Source organism: Acromyrmex echinatior, chromosome 15 (genome assembly GCF_024713525.1).
Source record: "Acromyrmex echinatior isolate Ae372 chromosome 15, ASM2471352v2, whole genome shotgun sequence".
In the NCBI taxonomy this organism is placed as follows: Eukaryota; Metazoa; Arthropoda; class Insecta; order Hymenoptera; family Formicidae; genus Acromyrmex; species Acromyrmex echinatior.
In genome coordinates this window covers 2396800-2418456 of record NC_141866.1, presented here as the reverse complement: position 1 = coordinate 2418456, position 21657 = coordinate 2396800, and the positions used below count along the sequence as shown (strand labels likewise).

At 28.3% G+C, this 21657-nt stretch overlaps 1 pseudogene across 1 annotated transcript; it reads right to left on the bottom strand.

Annotated features, from left to right (window-relative positions):
- Nucleotides 1-8619: 8619 nt before the first annotated feature.
- LOC105151163 (ras-related and estrogen-regulated growth inhibitor-like) lies at nucleotides 8620-20248 on the bottom strand (annotated as a pseudogene). Its single transcript, XR_015547622.1, has 4 exons — nucleotides 20164-20248; nucleotides 9540-9613; nucleotides 9138-9391; nucleotides 8620-9067 (listed from the first exon to the last, which is right to left on the bottom strand). The product of XR_015547622.1 is annotated as a ras-related and estrogen-regulated growth inhibitor-like (transcript).
- Nucleotides 20249-21657: the final 1409 nt, after the last annotated feature.

Sequence of the window (21657 nt, the reverse complement as noted above, 5' to 3'; positions counted from 1 at the left end):
TGACTATTTCCTTATATCGAAAAAATTACCACTCACCAATCCGATGCGCAACAGTAGAGTTATATCTGCAACGATGATGTAACAAATAAATTAAAATCCAAATTAAAATAGAATAAAGAAATAATTACTTAAAAAAATAACTGCTATATAAACGCATGCAGTTCGCTAAAAAATAATTATGCAATTTTAAAAATATAATTTTTGTAAGCATCGAATTTTGTACCCATTATTTCATTACATATAAAACAATTATATTCTCTAAAATAATTATATATTTTTTAAAAATAATTAGAGGAAAGTCACAAATACCGACATCATCTTGTCTTTAGACAATATTTCTAAAACAAAAGGTAAAAATAAAACTTTAAAAACATAACAGTACAAACTAAAAAGTGTCTTCCATCAGATAGTATAAACAGTTTTTTAATATTGTTTGCAATTTAGCAATAATTAATTTTTTCATAAAGTAAACATAAGCGTCTGACAAAATGGGTTCCAAAACTGACACAGTAGGCAATAGTGTTATGTATTCTTATTTCTTTTTCTTTTACAGGAATTATCTGTACAGAGTATCTACAAGTGAATGTATACAAGATATTAATAGATATATAGAATCTCTGCACTTTCTTCGTTACAAAATATTTGTATTGAAGTATATGCATATTTACTTTATCCTGTTCTGCAAGATGCAAATATGCTACGCGATAGTTTTTCAAGAGTTATTCCATATATGAACGATTGTCTTCAGCTCCAATAAAGCTATTTGACATTATGAAGTAACATCATAAAGATTAAATTAGCTCTATTATCTATTTTACAGACTTATGATCTATTTTACAGACAGGTATGGTTTACACTGCATCCCAATAAAATTTTATATTTAAAATCATATTATAAAAAAACTAAGAGAAAAAAACAATATAAATAAAACTAATTTAGAAAACTACAAGCATTTAGACTAACGTAATATTATTAACAATATAGTCACAGTTATTTTTTAAAACTACGCAATTTAAAAAAGAAAATGGTAAGGATTTTATTTTCACAATCATAGAATTCGTTTATAGTTAATTTGGTATAGAAATAAGACACAAATATTGAGGTACAAATTATGAGTTTGTACTTCATTAATTAGCTAAACAGATCATGATTATATTAATATTAATAAAGTGCAATAATTAGTTTCTGAGAAATAAGGTGTCGGTGTAGGAAACTTATATCAGTATCGGCAACTTTCCTCTATATATATATTCCTCTATATATATTCTCTAAAGAAGGTCATATCAAAAATAAATTTTTTTGTATAAAATTTTGAAGTATTATTTAGATAACTTTAAAATTTTATACAAATTTATTTTTGCTAAGATTTATTTAGAGAATATATATAAATAAAATTTAAACAAGTTATTAAAAGTGGCTCGATAACATAAAACAAAAATAGGAAAGCGCATACACACATAGACAAGTTATTATTCGCACAAATATAATTACATGTCAATGTTTCGGTCAAGTCATAAGTACAATCCATCGTTAGTACAATCAAGAGAATGCGAATGTTAAAAAATATAATTTAGACATTATATAAAGGATGTCGCAGTACAAAATTCCAAAAATTAATCCTGTCTTTACAATCTCTTTTGCAGTGAAATTAAGAATTTATTCTTGATATTGATAACTTATATATTAAAAAACGGGTCGATACATCGGGTGATAATGTGAAATTTCGTATAGAACAGTCTTATCATCTTATAAAACATTTTTCCATCTACGCTAATATTCTTCTAACAAATTAGCATCGCATTATTGTATTATATTCATAATTGTGAAAATACGGAATATGCCAATTCCGTTTTTTAACACACAAGTTATCAAGATTAAATTCATGCAGAGAAGTTCTCGCAGCTAGACGAAGAAACAAACAATCTTTGTTGGATAGAATGCTCGGTGGTAAAGCGACACGCGTTTATTCACGAGGAAAAAGCGACTCTGCTTTACCGAAAGATTAATGTTATTACGTAAAATACATGTCTGTTACAAATATAAGAAAAAAAGAATCCTTCAGAATATTGTTAATTGGAGAATGTGAAAAAAGATAGTAGAACAATTGTATATAATCACTTCCTAAGCAGAATAAATCATAATAACATCAAAATAACATTACAATGATTCATTATTAATTAAATAGCGGTTTTTAGTAATCGTTTAGCACGTCATTTTGATGTTGCAATGAATTGTATTCTGTTTGGATTTAATGCACAAGGAATGAAAGAAAAGCAAAGCAACAAATGCCAAAAAAAATATCAATTTTCAATTTATAGAGAATGTAATTTAAGATTAATTGTCACATAAATAATATAGATATATAAATTTTTATAATATATCTTCATAAAACTGTATAAAAATAACTTAAATTATAACTTATTCTTCAGAATATATTAGAAAGTTCAATTCAAGGAAAAAATGTAGAAGGATACCTGTATTCACAGACAGATTTTATATTTAAGATCATCTTAAGTAGTACAGTCTTAAGATGTCATGAACCAATTAGAAAGCCGTATTAGAATATTAGAATATTACTTAAAATGGTCTTAAAATAAGAACCGACTATGAATACCGGCTTTAACGCCTATTGTAGGAATATAATGAGAGATCAGCCACGAGCGATATCCAAAAACTCTGCTTTGTATCATCACATATAAAAAAGCAAAGCTTTCATGCGATTCAAAGCCGATATATAATAGGTACGTTCGGGGAGATAGGCTATAAGGCTATTTGTGTCATTCTATCCTTAGTCTAATAAACAATGAAGATAGAATGACAGAAGTAGCGCTAATAGCGGCTTATCGAACGCATCAAATGTAAGAAATTTATTTGTCGATATCTTTAAAACATCTAATTTTAATTACATTGTTGAAATTTAAAAGTAACACATATAGGTATTCAAATATAGGATGGGAATTCCTGAAACATGGCGGACCAATTAATTTTATCATATTGCAATTTGCAATTTGAATAAAGTTGCAACTCTTCTAATTGTAAGCAAACTACATTTAATTTAAAATTGTAAAGAAAATTTAAATTAATAAAAATAAGGTTGATCCTGTAGAGGCCCTCCACCGCCCCCGCCAATTTTTAACGGCGGTCCTCTTTTTCTCAGCAAACACCAAGTTACATATAACAATTAATATAACTGTAGTATAACACACGTAATATATTACAGTTATTATTAGGTGTTGGAATTAATTCGTAGCGTTTTACAAGTGATGGGAAGTACTTTCATTAATGTATTTTTTAATGCTCATGTGAAATAAATAACGTTCTTTCATTAAAAAACGCTACGAATTAATTCCAACACCTAATATATATTACAGTTATATTCTTATGGCAAATTACAATGAATTATAAGAGATATTTTATGTATACTTGAGGTTTGCTGAATTTGAATGTCTTTATATATTACATATGAATTTAATATTTTCATGCAGTGTATTTGTACCAAAATAAAAAAAAAATAAAAAAAAAATAAAAAAATTATAATATATAATATAAAATATAAAATAGAAAAATTGCTTATAAATTTTTACAACATTCTTGCTTATTATGTATACCTCGTATACAAAATGCATGCATATTATAATACAAAATTTGCATATATTTCAAGAAAATCCGAATTCTGGTTCTGCAATAACAATCTCTACGTTTTTATTTAATAAATCTTTTAATGATATAATATTTATTAATGGATTAAACGAAAATTTCAATTTCGCATCTCCTACTGAAATAAAAGTTATTGAATTTTAAGAAACTCGAAAATGAATATTCAAACAAGTTAATTTAGTAAATTGAGTGAATTTTTGTTAATGAATGTTATTATATATAATATGCGTATGCATAAAAATGAAATTACGAAATTATATTGTTTTTAATGCAGATTTTAAGCTCATTTTTACCAAACAAAATTACTAGTATGTAAGTATATTTCAAAGTCTCTATAATTACTAGCAATTATTGAGACTTTAAATATACTTTAAACTTTTCCAATCATATATCATTAATTTAAGGTTTAATTCAGCAAAAATGAGCTAGAGGCCCTCCACCACCCCCGCAGATTTTATCGGCGGTCCTCCTTCCTTTGTAAGTATTACCCATAAAAAAACGGATTACTAATAAATTTAGAAGTCCGTTTTTTAAGGTAAATATATTTTTAATTTATTTTTTATTTGTATATCTAATTACTTTACTGTAATTTGGTAATGATATTACCAAAATAGAATAAAGTATTAATTTTTTTGATATTATCTTTTATTGAAAAATCCTTTATACAATTCAATATAACAATAATAACAATTATTTACAATACAATATACAATCATAAGTACTGTTCAAAATATAATAAAAATGATATTATAGGAGCATAACCAACAAATTTTAGTAACGCGGGATTATACGAAAACGTCGAAAATACATATGAAAACATAAATTTTCCTAAACAAATGTTTAATGAAATATTGATAAACGTGAAATGAAACATCAACAATAATTAAATCGCATTTACTATTAATTATTAACTTCTCGAAAAAAATGTTTCATATAAAATTAAACATATTGTAATTTTTTATACAACCTTACGTATAAATTTATATACAAATATATATAAAAATACATTATATAAAAATATATATAAATATACATAATTTTACACATATATAATTTTATTTGGTTGCAATTACAAAACGTATTAATATTGCAATAAAAAGTCATTAATATACTTATGACAGCACTTTGATCGCATTCAAGATAACGTATTCCAATAATATATCAAGGTCCCTCTGCCTTGTGCGCTATAGTTAGCGATAGAAAGAAGAACAATAGTATCTTTATAGTAGAGAATGAACTTTCTACGTCAAATTCACAATGTCCATTCGTAAAGAAAAATTAAACAGTTCGTTAAACCAGCGATCTTGTTACAGAAAGGTAAGTATGAATCTTTCAGACTACTTACGATAGTAATAATTTTGCATGTCAATTACAATTATTATTTTTATCGTATCTTTAATATAATATTAAAATTCGCGAGAAAATATGTTCTGCCACACATCATTAAAAATTATTTCTTATTAAAAATAAACGGGTAGAATAATTTTTTTACGGAATAGCGGTTACGAAGGAATATATTTAATAATAATAAAATACATGCATTTTGTAATTCTTTATATGTGTGAGTACAAAAGTTTCTCGGGTACCAACTGTTCGAGATAAATCGATAATAGCGGGATTTTAAAGAAGTTTTATACTGAAAACTTTATTGTGTAAAATTTAATTATTTCTTATTTTTTTATATTTTCCAAAAATTTTAATTATTAATATCCCGCTAATATGAGAGTACCTATTTGACTTATCTCGAATTTTTTTGTAATCACATATTTTTAATTAAATTAACAAAAATAAAAAAATGTTAAACATAATCTCATAATATCTGCATGTATTTTATCATAGAAAAGTATGTATATGTAAAAATTAATAATTAATAATGTTCTGGAAAGGCGGGATGTCCAATACCTAAAAATAATTTTAAAATAACAGTTAGAAAATTAAATATATACATTCGTAACCATATTTTTGTTAGGGGAAAAATTGAGTAAACTATTTGTATAAAATTTAAATTTATTTACTTAATAATTTGGAAATTTTTTTTTAAACATAAATAATCATTATATCCACATTAATTACATAATATTAAATTTCTATTGTTATTAAGACAATACTAGTGGGAGAACATTTAATAAAATAAAGAAAGCGATAAAAATGTATACTAAAATATGCCACATTAACTTCGCGACTTGACTTCAAAATATATAACAATTGTCACTGATTCACTGACAAAATTATTACTTCCAGTAACTACAAACAAGAAAACCCGGGATTAATTCCAATTCTTAATACAAGAATCTCTAACTAGACTTTGCGAATGAGAAGCGATGAGGAATAACTCTCCATGAAAATAATTACGACTTTCCATCGCTACAAACTACATTCACTGGCATCTGACGCGAGGGACAACGATGAGGTCTTTGCATATAATAAATCAATCACTAATATATACTTGTAATTCTAATCATGTTAAAAATATAAATATCAAAAAGCAAACAAGAAGTTAACATTTAACCATTGCCTCGGACAAAGCTCCAATCTATACTGACTTATTTAATAAATTTGTATATTAAATACAAAGAAAAATTGAAGATCATTCTAAATCCGAAATTTTTAATTAAAAGTCACTCAAAATTATTAATGACTTCTTGATATTTACGATAAAATCCAAATTTAAAGAGTTATAAAATTAAATATTTATCAAATTCGTTAAATTAGTAACAATTTTTGTTGTCATATGTTTCGTCGATTCCGTGTAATTTACATAAATAAAGCAACAATAAATTTGGTTTACTACGACAAGATAAATGCTACATGTATTGGACAAGATATATACATATAAACAATACAGATATAAACATTTCAATAAATAGCTGATATTATTCAGTTAATTATTTCGCGCAAATTACAAAGTAAACATAATGTCATTTATCTGGACACTAGTTTAGCCTAAATTGTATATTATGTAGCCTAATACATTATATATCCATTTCATTTATCACAAAATTAATATACACATGTTAAGCGCGTTACATGCTTTATATATGTATCTGATTGTATAAGAAATTAAGAATTTTTAATGATGGGTGGTTGAACATATTTTCTCGCGAATTTTGATATTATATTAAAGATGTGATAAAAATTGTAATTGTAATTGACATACTACCAAAATTATTAATTATACTATCGTAAGTAGTCTGAAAAATTCATACTTACCTTTCTGTAACAAGACCGCTGGTTTAACGAACTGTTTAATTTTTCTTTACGAATGGACATTGTGAATTTGACGTAGAAAGTTCATTCTCTACTATAAAGATACTATTGTTCTTCTTTCTATCGCTAACTATAGCGCGCAAGGCAGAGGGACCTTGATATATTATTGGAATACGTTATCTTGAACGCGATCAAAGTGCTGTCATAAGTATATTAATGACTTTTTATTGCAATATTAATACGTTTTGTAATTGCAATCAAATAAAATTATATATGTGTAAAATTATGTATATATATATATTTATATATATTTTTATATAATGTATTTTTATATATATTTGTATATAAATTTATATGTAAGGTTGTATAAAAAATTACAATATGTTTAATTTTATATGAAACATTTTTTTCGAGAAGTTAATAATTATTAGTAAATGCGATTTAATTATTGTTGATGTTTCATTTCACGTTTATCAATATTTCATTAAACATTTGTTTAGGAAAATTTATGTTTTCATATGTATTTTCGACGTTTTCGTATAATCCCGCGTTACTAAAATTTGTTGGTTATGCTCCTATAATATCATTTTTATTATATTTTGAACAGTACTTGTGATTGTATATTTTATTGTAAATAATTGTTATTATTGTTATATTGAATTGTATAAAGGATTTTTCAATAAAAGATAATATCAAAAAAATTAATACTTTATTGTATTTTGGTAATATCATTAAAATACAATAAAGTAATTAGATATACAAATAAAAAATAAATTAAAAATATATTTACCTTAAAAAATGGGCTTCTAAATTTATTAGTAGCCCGTTTTTTTATGGGTAATACTTACAAAGGAAGGAGGACCGCCGATAAAACCTGCGGGGGTGGTGGAGGGCCTCTTGCTCATTTTTGCTGAATTAAACCTTAAATTAATGATATATGATTGGAAAAGTTTAAAGTGTATTTAAAGTCTCAATAATTGCTAGTAATTATAGAGACTTTGAAATATACTTACATACTAGTAATTTTGTTTGGTAAAAATGAGCTTAAAATCTGCATTAAAAACAATATAATTTCGTTATTTCATTTTTATGCATATGCATATTATATATAATAACATTCATTAACAAAAATTCTTACAATTCACTAAATTAACTTGTTTGAATATTCATTTTCGAGTTTCTTAAATAAATTTCTTACATTTGATGCGTTCGATAAGCCGCTATTAGCGCTACTTCTGTCATTCTATCTTCGTTGTTTATTAGACTAAGGATAGAATGACACAAATAGCCTTATAACGTCTCTCCGAACGTACCTATTATATATCGGCTTTCAATCGCATGAAAGCTCTGCTTTTTTATATGTGATGATACAAAGCAGAGTTTTTGGATATCGCTCGTGGCTGATCTCTCATCGTATCCCTACAATAGGCGTTAAAGCCGGTATTCATAGTTCTTATTTTAAGACCATTTTAAGTAATATTCTAATATGCTAATACGACTTTCTAATTGGTTCATGACATCTTAAGACTGTACTACTTAAGATGATCTTAAATATGAAATCTGTCTGTGAATACAGGTATCCTTCTACATTTTTCCTTGAATTGAACTTTCTAATATATTCTGAAGAATAAGTTATAATTTAGTTAAGTTATTTTTATACAGTTTTATGAAGCTATATTATAAAAATTTATATATCTATATTATTTATGTGACAATTAATCTTAAATTACATTCTCTATAAATTGAAAATTGATATTTTCTTTGGCATTTGTTGCTTTGCTTTTCTTTCATTCCTTGTGCATTAAATCCAAACAGAATACAATTCATTGCAACATCAAAATGACGTGCTAAACGATTACCAAAAACCGCTATTTAATTAATAATCAATCATTGTAACGTTATTTTGATGTTATTATGATTTATTCTGCTTAAGAAGTGATTATATACGATTGTTCTACTATCTTTTTTCACATTCTCCAATTAACAATATTCTGAAGGATTCTTTTTTTCTTATATTTGTAACAGGCATGTATTTTACGTAATAACATTAATCTTTCGGTAAAGCAGAGTCGCTTTTTCCTCGTGAATAAGCGCGTGTCGCTTTACCACCGAGCATTCTATCCAACAAAGATTGTTTGTTTCTTCGTCTAGCTGCGAGAACTTCTCTGCATAATTCGTGGAAAGATTCTGCGACCTGAGCAATCTATGGAAGTTACTTAACTATTTAAATAAAGTTATAAAACCTGTGATAAATTAATTGAAATTTCAATTACCTGCTCAGCTGCAGTTATTTCACTAAACCAGCATTCAAAATCCTTTGCTCTCCTTCCTCGGCACTGACTTGTCGTAAATGAACCATATCTGCTTTATTTCCAAGGGCAAGGGGCATCGCAGCTTCGGGATCAGCTACTGCAAGAGCCTCTTTTGCCTTTCTAACAAAATTAAAAGAGTTTCTGTCGGTTATTGAATAGACTAGCAACAAGCCATCCGCCCACTGTAAAGTTTCCATCGATGGTTCATCTTCACTCTAAAATGTTAAAAAATTATTAGAGAAACTATTTATTTAGATTAATATAAAATGATATACAAATTAATAATAGACTAATAATAATGTATATAGATAATATGTTATATAGATTATCGTATAATAAAATTTTATTAGATACAAAAATTACCTTTGGACACGTATCTAAAATTTCAAAAAGAATTGGTTCCCCATCGACTAGTACCTCATGTTTGTATCTGGTTTCTAGAAATTAAAATAAGACTCGCCCTTAATGCAGATTTATCATAATTATTATTTATAGGATAAATGTAAAATTTGACATAAAAGTAAAATCACGATTCCATTACTTACAACATTTTATAACAACATGATTTTTTTTTTCAAATAAATTTTCAAATTGTTTTTTCTTAAAATGCACACTCTCTTTACCTCCTACGAATTTACTTATATGTAACAAGCTATATACTTAGACGAAGATATTGTGAATTAGTTAGAAATTCTCCGTACGTAAATTTGGTTGAAAAAGGCTGCAGTTTTTGTCTCAAAGTTTGTGTTGTATTATAAATAAATATTAGTATTATATTTTCGTAATTATAAAAGTAACCAGACTTTATGTGATTTAGTACTCAGTGTACTCGTTCTTTGTCAATAATTATACAGTCAATTGAATAGATAGCATTAATACGTCGTACTGTTCATACACAGGAAAAAATGTTTGATTGAATTAACTAGAATTCTGGTAGAAAATGAACGATCCAGAATCTAATTATAGAAACCTATAAAATTTCTGATTAAATCTATTAAAATTTTAGTTGAATAATCAACATTTAATAGATTTAATCAGTAATCTAGTAGATTTAATCAAAATTCTGAATCATTCATTTTAATTCAATCAAACCAATTTTTTTCCATGTATGACTCAATATATATATATTTCATCAATTTATACTTAGTTCATTCTGTAATTGTCAGTAAAGTAAAATATGGACATCGTGCTCGTGAGGTAATATTTCATAGATAAATATTACTTTCTATAATTACTTTCTATAATTGCTAAGAAAAGTGATTATTAGTTTACGTAATTCATTTCGTTATAGTTTTATATATTATACTTTATAACATTGCATTCAATAAATTTAATTGTTAATGAACAAACTGACACTGACAACATTACTTGTCGTTGTTGTTTTGACATCATTTTGACGTTAGAATGAAAATAAATAATTTTAGTTTGTTTGCTGGATTATATTTTCGTCATAACGTTTTGTTTATAATTAAGGAGTCAATTTTCAATGAGTCAATTCTAAAAATAAGTGGTGTCCAATTTTTGGAACTCATCGCGTTCATGCATTTTTAGTGTCAAGTAAAAAATAATATACTTTTATGTGACAATCATTTTCAATTATTGTTTATCTGAATAATGTACATTATTAGTGATAGACATTCACGATATTCGCATTATCAGAAAACATGATCGTCGTTGTGTCAATTTTTCGTTCGATACTTTTTTGGCCGAACAAGTATCGCAAAATACGCGCTGTCAATCATCAGTATAAGCGATCTATGTTCAGCGATAGGTACAAGATATTGCAATAAGCGATACAACATATAAACTGTGATTACCACGTTCTTGATCGAGTCATAACGATGTTACTCGTCCTGCGAAGCATTCGTCTTGTGTCCACATTGTCCACAATTGTCCACAATTATCCACCGCGATCTGCAAATAAAGCAGAAACATAATATGACAAAATGGCCACGTTTTCTGCGTAGCGATGTCAACTCTCGCCCGCTTACAATATGCCACACAATATTGTGTGGAAAAGCGATAGCTAGAAAAAAGCGCGCCGGGCATCGATTGAGTTATAATTTCCGTGTCTGTATTCTGTAACTATCAACAGTATAATTATATTGTCATTGCGCAACTTTTTTACCGTATAGAGTATCTGTGTAACAATTATGTAACGATAGCAATATTATTATTAGGAGAAAGATCACAGAAATACACTGCCGCTTGACGGGTTGCGCGATGCAGGTCACTGCTGCCAAGCTATCTCTACTTATCTCCCTGTTCTGCTTGCTGTGAATAGCATATAAGCCTATTCTGCAATGTATTCTTTATTTCCTGTTTTTGTTTTTTACCTTTTGTTTTTTTCTCCTTTGTAATCATTTTATCGACAATTGTATTTCTTGCTACATATATTTCTTATTTCTTTCGAAGTTCGTTAACTATCTCGGGCTAATAAAAAGCAAAATAAAAGATGTAAATAATAACAAAAAACAAGGAACAAAAAGGACATTGTAGAACAGACTATAGAGGGCAGCGAGGTGGCATCACTCTTTGCGTGCGAGATTAATTTTGCGCGCCAAAAGTGCGTGGCGCGCTATGCGTCTTACTTTTGAACATCCTTCGTGTATTTTCTATTTATCGAACGATAAATAGCTTATTTTTACGATAATAATTATTATAAATTATAACGACATTACAGATATTTAGTATTGTAAATAGTTACCTGCGATATTCGCATTACTCGAAAATATGGTCGTTGCTTTATTCGCATGATAGATTTTTGATCGCACATATATCGTAAAATACACATTTAAACATATCATCAATACAACGTTAAATCTATATTAAAATCATTAAATCTATATTAGGCGATAGTTATAACATTGAAATATACAATAAATATAAAGAATTGATATATTTCGATTACTGTTTGATCGAATCGTGATATCACTTGTTTGGAGCTGATCCGTCTTGTATTCACCGTGTTCTACAAATGAAATAGGAACACAATTATAACATGACGATAGGATCTACAGTGCATTTTATTTCGCGCATGATATATCATTTTATCCTTCTTTAATATTCGATGAAACAACAAGAATAAAATAAAAATTCAGAACGACAATCGTTTATTGAACACTCAATGAGCTCTCTCATCTGATTGGTTTATATTTTAGGATCTAATGGAATATACCAATCGAATGAAACATCTCACTAAGTGTTCAATGAGTGGTTATTATTCTGAATACATTTAATGACTGCATTCAGCAGAAAAAGCAGCTTTGTAACTGTTGTAAAATTCTTGAATATGATTAGTTTATACATTTAGATCCAGTGAAGAAGAGCAAGATCAATCATATTAAAGAATTTTACAACAGTTGCAAAATTGCTTTTTCTGCTGAACGCAGCTATTGATGCATCATATGAAACGGAATGCACTTTTCATCTTTCGTGCGAGCAACTTTAGGCGCTAACGACGCGGCGATAGTACCTGCTCTTTCACATTTATGCATTTTATATACGTTTGCTTTATATGGCCGATTGATTTTGTTTATCAATTAAACGTCGCAGCGCGTCACACATCCCGGAGCCGATTTCGGAATCCGTTTCGTATTTAAGTAATGCAAATTAATGTAATTTTAAAAATCTTATCTATGCAATCGGTCTTTAGTAATTATTCTAGCAAATTAATCAAATTCTACTACTCAAATATAAAAAAATTGAAAAAAGATAGAGCTGAGAGACATGCATTAAAGAACAAAATGATAATAAACAGTTACGCAAATAATGATCGATGTTTTGCGCGAGACAGTGATAACAAATGCGGTCCATGGTTGTACCATGCTGTCGCGATTATTGCGTAACACATTACGCAAAGCTAACACGTGAGATCGCATCAGCTGTTGAAAACATACATTTCCTGAATATTATCCGAGAATAATGATCTCTTGTTAATTTTGATATAGAAAAGTCTCTTTCAGCGCAGACGTACACGTTAATAAATATAACGCACTACGTTTGTAGTAGTTGTAGTATATTTGTATGTATGTCAGTCAATATGACCGAACGAATATTTAAATGTATAGCGAATTTCGATACCAATAACGAGATTTTTCTAATTCTTTGTACTTAATACGCTATAAATACTTAAATAAAATATTTATATATTTTAGAAATTGAGAGAAAAGCATTTTTACAATATGATTTTTACATTGTAAAAGTTATCGTACATTTTTTAGACAAATTAAAACTATAACAAATATATTATTATTAATATCACTTACAGAGGCTTTTTATACAGTCATGAATTCTATAAATTTTAATCTAATATAATAAAATTAGCAAATACTGTTATGTATATTGTAATAATTATAAGACACATGAAAATAATGACTTCTTCACTTTCGCGGTTGTTTGAAAAAAGACCTGGATGTTTTACGTCCATATCATGGCAGTAATGTCTATTGTTTAGAAATCTATTATTATGGATGAAACATTAACGGAATATAGTTCTTTGTATTTTAATGACGCTATTATACTTGATTTTCTATTAAAATATCCTCTTAATTACTGATGTGTGATACAAAACAGTTGCTCAATTGAAAAATATATGTAATACAGTAAACTCACAGTTTTTCGAACCCCCCACAGTCGAGGAACAAATTATATTCAAAGATCAAAAATTTATTTTCTCACAAAAATAATCTCGTAATATTTTATTTTACGACACTTCCAAAATAAATACTAGTTTTTAAATAATTTATAGAAGTATAAATAAATTTAATTATATCCAAAATTTTTATGTAGAATAATACTCATCTCTGATGGAGAGGAATATTAATTAATTTTTTATTTTGTACGTAAATTTTTTACATTATGTATTTAATCGTTGTCGTTTATTTTAATTTAATATTAATATATAATATTATAATAGTATAATTTATATTTTTGATATAAGTAAAAATTAATAAATTTGCACTTATTGTTAGCTATTTGTATATGCTTTTCAAGCGTTTTATCATAATAAAATCAAACAAAAATTCTTATGTTGTCATTGACGATTCAAGACTAAAGCTGTCAATGTTTCATCATTTATTATCGTGAAATTCGAGATAGGGTAGCAAGTGTTTTTTTCTTCGATCCTTATAAGAACCGAGCGACGCGATATTCGTTGTCTCAGCTCAAGCAGAATGAATTCGCCTGTGTGGTGTATGGAGCATTATCGCACCCACGAGCATCGCCATAATCATGAGCGCAACGTTACGTCTTTATCGCCCAATATAGCTGCACATATATGTATACACATGTGTATGCATATGTCTGCAAGTAAAAAGCAAACACCAATTTGCGATAAGGGCGTGGCGTCGTTCAACAAGATTCACAAGGACAAAGACATTAAACTTTATCCCGTTGCACCATGATTTATTTTATCCTGTGATACATACGCGTCCACCTCGCCTACAGGTTCATAAAAAAATTCAATAAAACGAAACCGAAAGTGTGAGTACCTATAGGTCAGTGTGAATATTTTTCAACTTTCAAGAGAAAACGTAAAAGAAAAATGATTTTATATTATTACAAAATTTATTTTAAGCAAAATATTATAATTTAATAAACAATTTGGGCTCAAATGAATAAATCAATTACGTAAAAAAATGCCTGTAAATAAGCTAAGTACGGAAGTACGTGTGTAAATGTTATAGTCAACTAAGTAATAATTTATAAATGTCGTAATAATGTAAAAATAATTAATAATTAATAATTTATAATACTGTAATGAAACAGACATATTTTTTTAAACTGTAATGAAACAGATATATTTTTTTAAATTTTTATAAGCTTGTAAATTGTTTATTAATCTATCCTTTTTTTTCAAATTTAAACAGTAAAACTGTTATCTAGTAGATAAATTTTCGATATTTTTACAATCAAAATTATTAAAATTTTCAACTAATACTCTTTATGTTGTTCCCGGATTTATTCCACACGCGCTTTGTACTTATGTTATCATATGTGCGATCAGCCTTCCTAGAAATATAATACATATATCAACGCGGAATAATTCATAAAGAGAAACCTATTATTTCTTCCTCTATTCTAAAAGTATATAAATACGTTAGTGTTCTTGAAACTTTGAGATGAAAGAATGTCTTGTTCTATAACTCATCCTCGTCATCCATAAACAACGTAGTTTGTCGATGACCATCTGCACAAATTTAATTTACGTAAAACTGCGGTTAATATTTCACAGTTCAAAAAATTTTTGTCTTTAAATCATTTACGTTATGGGAAATTTTAGTGGTATTCAAATTCTTAAAAATTCGTACAATATAACATGCGCAACGCGCATAATTAATTCAATGATGGTTAAAGAATGCGGAATTCTCGTATAATACAGTGGTCGGTTCTTATTCAAGTATCTAAATAAAAATAAACAGATGCAATTCCGTAATTAAATAATTTATGAGTCTAATATAAAATTGTCATAAAAAGTTCTCCTACAGTGACCATGAACTGCAAATCTAATGTCAATAACCTAAGATTACTATAAACGTGATACTCATCTTGATCCTTCATTTGTGAAGCCACAGATGTTACCGCGAATAATCGTGGCTCGTGGATGCGTAAAACTATGTAAAACTATCCATGCTTCTCCGCGCATAGTCCTTGGTAACGCGTAAGTGCGTTGGTAACTGGTACGCGTGACTCTCCGGATGCAACCGCAGCTGTAAATTGCGGAAATGTTCTTTTTTATGTCATATATTTGACCCGGGTAAACTTCTAGTAAGCGTGACGAGTTTAAAAAAAAACCAAAGTTTTATCTATGCTTACATCATAATTTTATACATACGCTGAATGTGAAACAATTGACTCTTTTTTTAAATATATTTTCTCTTAATCTTGAATTTTATTCATCCCATATAAAGATAATATATTTAATCATAATATTAAGTATTGTATACAATTCATAAATAACTCATTATATTTTAAGATAAAATTTCACTTACAATTTTAAGCCATATATTTTGTAAATGTATTCATTTTAATATATCTATATGTGCTGTATTTTTTCAAATATTGCTTGTATTATATGATATTCCATAAGATTATAAATAGAATTCTATTCTGAATTCTGACATACAAATTATGTTTACATTGTTCAACGCAGACTCAACAGTGATTGTTATTTTATGTCCAGCTTTCATGTGAATATTAGTATATCTCATAATTAGTATATCTCATGTCATCTAAAAAGAAAATAACATAAATTAAATGCAAAGAAAAAAAATAACGCATTCAGTAATGTATGAAATAAAAGAAAAAAAAAATCTCATTTTTATTTGAGTCACACATATCATTGAGCACATCTTGATCTTTAGCATCGCTCTGCGTTTCCAAGGCGTCGCGTTTTGATGCGCTAAAAATGGGATAACATTTATTTTACGAAAGATTCGATAAAGACGATTTTACAACCTACGCGTCGTTTCTCCGCATTTTCGGAGAGATTTACGTTACGAGAATGAAGCGAACAGTAAATCCTAATTGTTAGGCCAGTTGTACGTCTGCGTCGAACGTTTCTTCGTTATTTTTGTTGTAACCTTATACTGGGGGTAAGTACCGTGGCCGTGGACTTTGAACATGTATAAAGTGTAACGTGTGCAAAATATGCGCATCATGCGTATAGAATACACAACGGGTTTGCGAATGTGAGAATAGTCATAACTCAGAAGGCTCAAAGCGAGAATCGTAAATTTGCAGAACTAAAAATTTTTATAGGTTTACAATATATGTACGTGTATATATGTGAGCGTATTTTGTATGTGTGGGATCGGAAATTGATTTCATTGTGTTCATCTATGCGCTTGAGTCTCGCGTTGAACCGTGTTCAACCAAGTCTTGCCTCAAGTATTAAAATTAGGCAGGAAGCATCGTCAATGAATTATATTCTCTCTATTTGTCTTAATATTTTTCATTTTTTACTAATTGTTGAATTTGAATATTTAATTAATTATGACATTTAAAAAAAGTGAATTTGAGAAATAAAATTTTTTTGTTTTAACTAAAAATTAATTAGATATATTAGTTTACAATGATTACAAATTATTATCTAAAAGATAAATAAAATTTTAATTAATAAAAGAAATTAGGTAAAATTATTGAAAGAATATCGCGATCAATCATATTATTAACATATTAAAATTACACAATTTTATCCATTTCGGTTAAAAATTTGGACAAGGTAATACTAATAAAATAATTTACATATAATATACATGTACAAATATGTTGGATTTATTTAGAATGGTAATAATCAAAGGTGAGAATAATTAGAGTTGACCGTTATTACAAATAAATTTATTTAAATTAAAGTTCGACGCGGAGTATTATTACGATTAAGACTTAGATTGTGTAATAATTACATTACAACGAAAAAACAAATAAAAATAAAAAAATGTTTAATCCAAGATTGCTCTCCGCACAACGATGTCTCCTAAGAGTCCGAAGTCTGTTACTTTCAGATTCATTGCTATTAATGCTTGTCGTGATCGCAGAAGTTATAGAACGGTTCTCTCCAAAACCGTAAGAGCGTTTACGAAAAGCCAACATCGAAAGCTGGCTTGTCGAACATCGTATGTTTATATTTTTCGAAAGGCATTCAAAATATAAAACATACTATAATCACATTCGGACGCGCTATTCGTACTATTGTATGTTTATCATTCATTAAACGTAACATGCAAAAACGCGATAGTGCTAATAATGCGTTCATCGAAAATGAACTGAACAACTAAACTGAATACAATAGGATATAGATTCAACATTTTATAAGATAAATACATATATATGTATATATATACATATATATATATATATATATATATATATATAAACCGTATTCTTATATTTGAAATTAATTTTGTGATGATGTATGGTCACAATTTTAACAATTTATAATTTAGATATGATTTGAGACTAAATTTAATTTAAAATATTTCTAAAAATTTCACGTTATTAACTCTTAGATTAACTGATTAATAAATCCCTTCGTAAAGAATATATAATATATTTTTTCTTTAGTAGTGCCAAAAGTTAAGGTATACAATTTTATTTTAAATATTTCATAATACTTATGAAACTTCAAGATTTAATATAGACATTAAATTGGCTTTTTTAATTACAATGATTTACATGATACTTGATGTATATTATACAAAATAGTGAAACTGAAAAATGTAAGCTACATATTAAATGTTGATTTGAAGTAGAACAATCATGACTCTTTAGAATTGATATATATAGTATATATATTTACGTACTTATTTAATAATAAGCAATCTTCTAAGCGCGAAAATGCTTTCGCAAGATAACAATATGCATGTCACAAGTTCGCTAGATCGGATAATAATTGTCGTTACACACACCATTGTTCGATTAACCTCCGAGTAACCCGACCCTGTCCATCGCGATAATACGATCTCTTTCTTTCACATTATCTATCGTCAATTTGTGATAGTGTACGTTCGCGGCGTTACCCTCCCTCTTGCTCAACAAGAACTTGGTTAATGATTCACGATTCATGTTACACGTTATGATTTCAACGCGATACACAAACACATAGATACATACGTGATACAGTAAGGTAGATACGTCTTTCTTGTGATACATTTTAATTCACTTTCTAATTATTCTCATTTTCTCCGGTATAAAGCGCGATAAGGATCATCATATTTCTCCATGTATGATCATAGAAATAAAGATTTTTAGTTTATTTGCACTTCTTGAACATCTTGAAATTCTTAATATGGAGTAGAATGCAAAGTATTTTGTGGTTCGTAAGACCGCCAGAGGCGTAACGTTCATTGGACAGTAATTACGACTTGTGAGGATCGATCGACTGACCGAGGTATTGCTCTTGCTATACGGAAAGGCAGTTAGCGCGGCGTTACGAAATGATAGACGTCTGTGTTTTCTAAGTGTTTTTATAAGTATTTATCCCGGGCACGAAAGTGGCCGCCGGAGACACGGACACGTGGGAACGCATTGACATCTACTTAATTCTGCCAGAGTGTACCTCATGCGCGCATGTTGTGTCCGACAGAAAGATCGATTAATGCAGCGCAGCGATCTCGGGCAGCAATTGCGCGCCGTGCGTGATCACGTTCGCCACGAAAACGGAAAGTAAAAAATAATTGCCGCGCCACATCGTGGATCCAGCCTGTCGCTATCGAAATAAATTGACGATTAAGTAATTGCCGAGTTATAGATTCTCGATCATAAAAAGGAAAACAGAAAAACGATTGCTCGGCTACGATTGTTCAGCTATTAAGAATGCACGATCGCATCGCCCGATATCATAATCTTAAGAACATTCTGAATCGTGTGTCTCATGAAATGGGATAAGATTATAACGATATAAGTAACAATGTTGCGCCATGATAAAAAGATATTTTATGAGACTTTGATTAAAGAAAACAGAAAAATGAATATACAAACGAGATTGACATGATCATTTATATTTATGAAAATTTATTTAAACAAAATTTCTAGCAGACAAAAATAAATGCGGAAAAATTATATTTATTATATTTAAAAAAAGGTAAAGGTTCTTTTTTATTTCATGTGAGAAAGTATGTATATCTTTATTTGTTAAGCTTGTATTTATATTTGAGACATCTTTCATGTTCTTAAATAGAAAGTCTCTCTTTCTCTCTCTCTCTCTCTCTCTCTCTCTCTCTTGCAAATGTTCCCTCATTACAATTTTACCTTTACGCGGAAGACATGTATGTTTATTTATGAGAATTAATTATATCCGTAATCTTGGATACTATCTCGGACATATTTGGAAATCGCACAAAATGATGCGGCAATCTTTTTAATTCTGTTGAACATCAAGCTGATTGTACGTTTTCTCTGCCCTTTTTTCGTAACCAGTCTCGATTCTTTTCAACTTTGGGTCGGGCAAGTCTAGGGATCATCACCGCCGCCCACGACACTGACCGACCTGCTGAATGAATGAATGTCCAGGGAATGGGAAAGCCCTTTTCGAGGGTGCTCACGTGGCCGTCACGTGAAGCAGACACACCCATTGTCTCCCGTGGGGTGAAGGTGTGTGCTTATGTAAGTGTATAACAAGCATTTTTAGTCTCTTCGTAATGCACGTATGCATTAGCGATGTAACACAAGTTGCAATAACGATGGCTGAATATAAAAAAAAACGAGCAAATAAAAGATACGATTACACGGGGAAGCGAAAGCGCGGAATAGCATACTAATTGTAAAATACGAGAAGCATTTTGTCACGTTGTCATTTCGTTTCTGTTTTGTCGAAACCAAACGTACAAATGTATGAAACTACCTGTATAAATGTATGTGTGATTACGAATGAAAATCGATCCTTCTTTGTTAGCAATTTTTATTTCGTTCTCGGAAGTTCATGTTTTATATGCAGGAAATGAACTATCATCTTTCCACAACAGTCCACAAAATTTAATGATGTAACTTGATTATAATATAACATTACAAAAGGCAGTATTTGATTCCTTTCTCGAGTATATGAACATGTTATAAGTCAAAATGAATATCGCTACATCGAAATACATTCTCAAAAGATAAACATGCGCACAGACATATGCACTCTGGTAAAAATTTTTCTCAGAAATTTTTCATACAATTTTTCAGAATTTCTGTATAATTTTATAACTTTCTCACATTTTTTTATGCGAATTGGAACACTTTTCAGAAATACTCGGAAAGTCTACATCTTTTTTCAGAATTTTTCATATATGTTAACGAAATAAGATTTCTCCTAAGATTTCTAAGATTTTTGTTCTAAATAAAATTTTTGATGAAATGTTATAAAATCTAAAAAAGTTAAAAATATATTTTCAAAATTATGGAATGAGAAATCTCAGAATATTTCAGAATATCTCAGAATATTTCAGAATGAACAATTCTAAGAGAAGATGTAAACTTTCTGAATATTTCTGGGTATTTCTTAAAAAGTGTTCGAATTCGTAAAAGTTATGAGAAAAATTTTCATCAGAGCACACAGCAATTAAATACTCTATGTAATCTAAACAAAATGTTGAAGTTATAAGGCGTTCGAAAAATAGGAGAAAGAATTTTCTTATTGAAATCTTATTGAAATCTGTTACATTCTTTTTTGAATTATTAATATTTTTATATTCGATAATAAATTATTGGTTAGTGATTCATAAATACTTGCTAATATTTCAAATGGCGAATCTATACTTAAATGAACAACGTATATCTTACATAAGTTGCGCTATTTTAAGCGGTGTCTACAATAAAATTTTAAGGTGTGAAACTTAAGCTTTAAGCCTTAAGTTGTAAAAAATTGATTAATCATAATTAATTATTCTCCTCACATTCGATTGATAATTAAATGATATTTACTAATTAAAGATTTCCTTTTAAATTTAAAAATATCTATAATATTTATTTCTTAATTTTGTTGATTTTACGGTTCAGGGTT